Genomic DNA, 6549 nt, shown 5'->3' on the forward strand with positions numbered 1-6549 from the left:
AATACTGTGAAATGACCACTCCCACAAAGGGTCGAGGGTTATCATTAATTTATTAATTAATCAACATTATTTTTTTTTAGACATCTTCAAAATATGGTTAAAGGCATTACACTCAGTAATGCTCAAATCCTGCTAAGAGATCACACCCTCAAAGGATGATGGGGAATTTCAAATTTTTACCTTAGGTTAAATACAATAAATTAAGCCCAAATTAGACAAGAAAAGAGCTTTTTCCAAAAAAAAAAACATTTTTGGCCCTAGTTACGCATTTGTACCCCTGGATTGTGCTATAATGATCTAAAGTGATGGAGCATGTCATTTATCCTAGTATCATGCATCACTTGAAACTTCCAATCAACATGGTTTTAGATAAAAATCATTCTAATAAAGTGAAACCCAATTACTGGTTACTGTATTGAAGACCTTGCAAAAAAATTGAATATTGGATCTGAAATTGACCACCAATTTTTTAGTACTTCAGCAAAGCATTTGACAAGGTTCATGTAGGCACACCAGAGATTACTATTTAAACTGCATTATTATGGAATTCAAGGAAAATCACTCGCATAGATTAATTCCTGGCTTATTTAGAACTCAGCGCGTTGTGGAGGACGCTGAAGACCATGGACCCCTTTATGGACCAGGTCCATGGACTACCCTGTGGACCACCCCTCATATTGTAAATTTAATGTGTTTTACAAGCAGAAAAATCTTAAGATGAAAGAGAGAAGTGAATCCTCACACTCACATGTCTGGACAATTTAAGCAGGAGCCCATGACTAGGAGCAAACAACTTCCATACTAAGCCTATGTCATGGCATTTTTACAGACCAATGTATTTCATACTTTTTTGTATACGTCCGACGGTTGTGAAGGTCCCCTCAGGAGTACCACAGGCTTCGGTCTTGGGCCTTCTTATGTTCTTACTGTTTATAAATAACATTCACGAGCACTTACATGTAGATAGCACCCTGAGATTGTTTGCAGATGATACCTTGTTATATCTACATGTACCAATACACCATATTCGTATTCTCAGTATTGGACTGGAACTAGCTTGCAATGGAGGCTAATGCGGGGGAATATATTAAAAAGTATTTGTATTTGAAAAGATTCCCCCGCATTAGCCTCCATTGCAAAGCTAGTTCCAGTCCAATACCGAGAATACGAATATGGTCTATTAATGGACATAACTAAACAACAAAACACCGAAACAATGTATGATCCCACCATACATTGAATACTAACCAAACAGTATTTAATCTCAAATCCAACCATTGTCGGCTAGTATTCAATGTATGGTGGGGACTCATACATGGTGTTTTGGTGCTTAATTTTGCTGTTTTGGTCTTTCATGGTTTAGTAATGCCCACAATTAATATGATAGTAGCATATGATAGCGTTCTTTTGCATAATGATATTGATTTAATAATTATTTAAGCCTCTTGGGCCAAGACATGGCAAATGCAGTTTAATGTGTCTAAATGCCACACCATGAGAATCCCATGAAAGAAGGAATCCATTTTGACAGATTATTACATTACTGGCAAGAAGTTGTCCCAAATAAAAGACCATCCTTATCTGGGTGACTCACACTTACTACAGATCTAAGATGGACCTGCCACATTGAGAACATAGTAAATAAAGCTAATAAGTCATTTGGTTTTGTGAAACGCAATTTATACCCAAGTTGTACTGAAAACATAAAAGGTTTAACTTATGTTACCATTGCGAGGCCAAGCTTGGAGTAATGCCACGGTAGTATGGGATCCATACAGACAAGACCAGATTGATGCAATCAAAGTAGTCCAGCATTAACGAGTGGCAAGATTTCTTAACAGAAACTATAGCACTAACTCTGTCACAGAGATGTTTATACAGTCCTTAGATTTAGACCCTTAAAAAAAATAATAGACATAAAATCCCTGGATTGAATATAAAATTATTCTATGTATTAAGAACTGAACTAAAGATATCAGATTTCCAGCATTTTCACTGGCTTGCCCAACATACATGTAGGCTATCATTTCATACACCTGCCCTACTTAATATGGTCAAGGAACCCATTAGCAATAAAGCGAGCTAAAAACATTTTTTGCAGCTCTGAGAAAAATTGGCCGACAAAAGCCATTTTGGACCAGAATTGAACAAGGCAGAAATCGATGCTTAGATCAACATGTTGATCCTGGAGTTTTTAATAAAACTATTATTCTACCCTGGCTTGCTGCATATACTTGTAAAATGATTATAACCAACTCTGTGCTATGCGCTTCAATGGTTATCTATCACTTCACATCCAGCCCACCCTCGCAGAATAGAGCGAGTTTCAATCAAGTGTCATAAAACCAAAACCAAAGTAATTACTTTGGCCAATCAAAAAGGACGGAGACAATCCAGTAAACCAATCAAAATTCGAAGTAATTACACGTAGCAAACACAAAGCGCGGGAAAATGTGCACGCGCGAGCCACGATTGGTTTTGGTTTCACTTCTGATTGGTTGAAAAAATGGCGAGATATCTTTCAACCAATCACTGAGTGAAGTAAATGCAAAACCAAAGCAATTCGCTAATTACTTTTGACACTCAATTGAAAACCGCTCTAATAATATTGTTAAGTTTAATTTCATAACCTATACCTGCTTATTATTTACTGAAACAATGAATTACCAGGTCTTTTTCAAATAAATCTTTCATGATCATTTAAGTTAATAAGAATTATTTGTAATCATGATTATTATTACTGCAGTTTTTATCAGAGAACAATACGAGATTGGAACTCATTACCAAGTTATATTCAAAGTAGTATGAAGTATTCATTATTAATTTTAAAAATCGTTGATTTCTGACAATTAGAAGTTATTAACATTTTTTTAAATATCCTTTTTATAATTTATATTTATTATATAGATACTGATGAAATAGCAGGATTTCTCCTTTTGCTAAAAAATCACATCTTCACTGCACGCAGTGAACATATCACTTTTATCTTTCACATGAGAGAATATAGGTGTCGTCATGGTAACGGACACTATTAGCCAATAAAACACAAGCTTCCTCTTTATGGTACGATACGTTTGTGCTTTAATATAATTATTCTTCTCTACTGCATTAATATTTTTATTGCAAAATTTTACATTATCGTGATTTGTTTTGTCATAACTTTCAATGTTTCATGTTACACAACATGCGTGTTTTAGCGGTTGGTGACCACTTTTTCATCATTTAGAAAATGAGTAAACAAGTTGTTTTAAATCTAGACATTTCATCAATATCTATATAATAAACAGAATATTACATGACCGCTTGGGGATACGAATTTTATCTTTCAGCACTCGAAGATAAAATTTGTATCCCCGCGCAGCAATGTAATATCCTCTATTTTTATTATTAAGTACTTTTATTTCTTGTATATTTTATATGTAGTTCTTTGACTTGCTTATATTTTTATGTTATGTCAACTTGATGTGTAAATTAACATTGTCGATTAATGAACATAAACGTAAACATAAATCTAAGACATGGCACATTCTTCAAACGGTGCCGCCACCATTTTCGTCACCAGAGCCTTGGATTGACGCGAAGGCTCTGGGAATCTCTATCTAGGAGAACATGCGCCGTAGGGTTCTTGTAACCAAAAATTGGCTATTTGAAACTTACGGTGTCTGATCACTCCTCATGCTAACATGAATGCACCAATTAGGGACGCTTTTGATTGTTCTTCACGAAAACCAAATGAATGAGAAGACAGTTTGTTTGGCCATCATCGCGCCCAACAATTTGATCGACAGTCATCACTACTAACGTCACAAAAAGATAAGAATGACAGAATTCCATTCACCCTCACTTTCCATCCTCATAATCACGCAGTCAAAAGCATCATTCTTAGTAATTTTAAATTACTCCAAAATGATCCCGAGACTGGTAGAATCTTTTCGCAACCTCCACTTATTTCATTCAAACGCGACAAAAACGTAGGCAACTTTTTAGTTAGAAGCGCGCTCAAAACTAACGAGCAACCCGGCACTTTCAAATGCGCGCGCTCACGATGCAAAACTTGTCTTTTCATTGTTAACACTAGCAAGATATCGGGACCTAAGCGATCTGTTAAGATCACCGATCGTTTCACATGTACCTCCGCAAATGTCATTTATTGCATAACCTGCACGTTATGCAATAAATTATACATTGGTGAGACAGGTAGACGACTAGGTGACCGATTCCGCGAACACCTTCGCGATGTTGAGAAGAATGACAAGGATGCATCCAAGCCAGTCGCTCGCCATTTTAATCTGCCTAACCACTCCAAAAAACACATGGCTATCTGCGGCCTTTCCCTACATCTAGGTACGACGGAAAGCCGCAAGAATCTGGAACAAAAATTCATCTTTCAAATCGGCACCCTTAATCCTCACGGTATTAACGAACGCTTTTCATTTAACTAATATATTCCTATTTTTCACGTTGCCATGTTACCACCAATAGCGTAGCTCCTACTCTACTATAAAAACTACACGTAACCCATAATCCCTCGATTCGCTCTGACGAAGGGCTAACGCTCGAAACGTCAGCTTTTAGAATCTCTGTACGGTGGCAAATTTACATTATCAACTCCGTTGATAAAACCAAATTTTTGTATACTACTTCCCCACCGACGCAGCACCACAGTTTCTTTAGAAACTACCCCTTCATTCAGTTTGTTTCAGGGTTCCACAGAGCTCTTCTCTTCCTCAGTCAACAGAAGAGCTCTGGGGTCAAGATTGTGCCGCCACAAGAAGACAAAGTCAGGGGTGAAGAAAGGTAAAATTCGAGAATCGCCGAGACCCCAACACCCTTGTTGGCGAATCTGAGACCGAGACCAAAACAGGCAACACTTCAACCGAAATAAATGCAATGTAAACGAGACTTCAAGACTCTTCTCAAAGGTTGCCTAGATTTCGAGATCGGATGATAGGTTTGCGAGTGCGAAGAGTTTGGAGGTACCATTCGCCTCCCCTAACTCCACTTTGAACTATCACAGTTTTTTCACAATCCGTGACTGTGTTTTAACTACCGGATTCACTTTTGATGTAATAAATTCAAGACTACTGTCATGCATATGAAAACAATCGAGCAGCTCTAGGGCCATAACCGCAGTGAAGTGAAACCGCGACTCGCGAGTAAAAGTTAGGGAAGGAATACAAGGTTTATTCAATTGTTTAAAGAACGAGTGAGATATCCGCGGCTCGCCTATTTAGTGAAATTCAATGTTTAAGAACTGGAAAGAAGCAGACTAACAACAATTTTTATAAAAGTGACTACACATTTGAAATTAAATTTGCAAGACATGTTTCGGTCGTGCAACGACCATCTTCAGTTGAAAGTAGAATTAATTTGAAGTTACATTTGAATTTATAATATGCTAAACAAAGATAAATAACAACGTGAAATAAATTGGGAATCTAACAAAATAGCCAAAGGTAACAAAAAAGAGTGTACAATGGAACATGTTGGGCGCGATCCATTCAACCAAAATTTCCGGAAATTTCGGTCCAAAACTCAATGGATCGGTTCGGTTTCGAAAAAACTGGTCCACCTTTTAAGGTGGTCCTCTTTTCCCGGTCGGACCGGTCGGAAATTTTGGTTGAATGGATCGCGCCCGTTGATTAGAACGACAGTAGAATTCATTTGTTACCTTTGGCTATTTTGTTAGATTCCCAATTTATTTCACGTTGTTATTTATCTTTGTTTAGCATATTATAAATTCAAATGTAACTTCAAATTAATTCTACTTTCAACTGAAGATGGTCGTTGCACGACCGAAACATGTCTTGCAAATTTAATTTCAAATGTGTCGTCACTTTTATAAAAAATGTTTAAGAAAGAGTGAAAGCCCGGGCAAACGGCTTTAACATTAATAATAACTGAATAAACCTCACATTCATTCCCTAACTAATTTGCTTCAACATCCATTCGATTTCGTTGAAGACCTACATAAGGTACATCTTTGAGTGGCTCGCGGCCGCTTCACGGCTCATCAGTTGACTACCGAGCCACTGAAAAAGTACTTGTTTCAAAAGTGGCCCTGTATTCCAATCGGAGCAATATCTGTTGCCATATTTATCTCAAAATGTAGTCAAACATTACTAACCTCAAAGCTTCACACTTAAATCCTCGCTCGATGCTCGATAAGGCCGGACAATCTCATCACCATGGAGCAGTGTGTCACCCGATTCACACAACCATTCAACCTCGAACCCAGGCTCTCTCTCTCTCTCTCTCTTCTCTGCATGAGATTTGTATTGTAGTTCAAAATCGCGTCACTAGGGAGCGTGTAATAATTTAAAATTACTAGTAGAAAGATGACCTTTGAGTGCAAGCGGTGTTGCGTTACAGGCGGCCGTTGAGAATTTAAACGCGTTATAAGACTTTGTATGGGAAATAAAATACCGTCGATTATGAAGGCTAAAAAACGCTCAATTTAACGTTCATTCAATAAAAGGAATGAAAATGACTGACCTCTGGTGTATTCTTGTGCTTTTTGGAGCCTATTTCACCGTTTCGGGAATTCCG

General features: G+C 37.4%; 1 protein-coding gene across 1 annotated transcript in view; it reads right to left on the bottom strand.

The window, feature by feature from the left end:
* LOC138007985 (ketohexokinase-like) overlaps positions 1-6243 on the bottom strand; it is a 19517-nt gene extending 13274 nt beyond the window's left edge. Inside the window, exon 1 of the mRNA XM_068855144.1 lies at positions 6128-6243. The gene's annotated coding sequence lies outside the window, so the exon portion shown is untranslated. The remainder of the gene's footprint in view (positions 1-6127) is intronic.
* Positions 6244-6549: the final 306 nt, after the last annotated feature.

This window comes from Montipora foliosa, chromosome 6 (genome assembly GCF_036669935.1).
Source record: "Montipora foliosa isolate CH-2021 chromosome 6, ASM3666993v2, whole genome shotgun sequence".
NCBI lineage: Eukaryota > Metazoa > Cnidaria > Anthozoa > Scleractinia > Acroporidae > Montipora > Montipora foliosa.